This window comes from Mizuhopecten yessoensis, unplaced genomic scaffold (genome assembly GCF_002113885.1).
Source record: "Mizuhopecten yessoensis strain PY_sf001 unplaced genomic scaffold, ASM211388v2 scaffold1543, whole genome shotgun sequence".
Classification (NCBI taxonomy): Eukaryota; Metazoa; Mollusca; class Bivalvia; order Pectinida; family Pectinidae; genus Mizuhopecten; species Mizuhopecten yessoensis.
Genome location: NW_018404099.1, coordinates 93,360 through 93,606, shown reverse-complemented (window position 1 = coordinate 93,606; position 247 = coordinate 93,360).

The following is a 247-nucleotide window of genomic DNA, read 5'->3' as shown; positions in this document are numbered from 1 at the left end:
CACCCTGTCGTGGTCCTCTACCTGGTGTATTTAGCCCACCCTGTCTATAATAAATAGTGGTCCTCTACCTGGTGTATTTAGCCCACCCTATCCATACTTAATTGTGGTTCTTTGCCAGGTGTATTTTGCCCACCCTGTCCATAATAAATAGTGGTCCTCTACCAGGTGTATTTTCCCCACCCCATCCATAATTAATTGTGGTCCTCTTCCAGGTGTATTTTGCCCACCCCATCCATAATGAATAGAA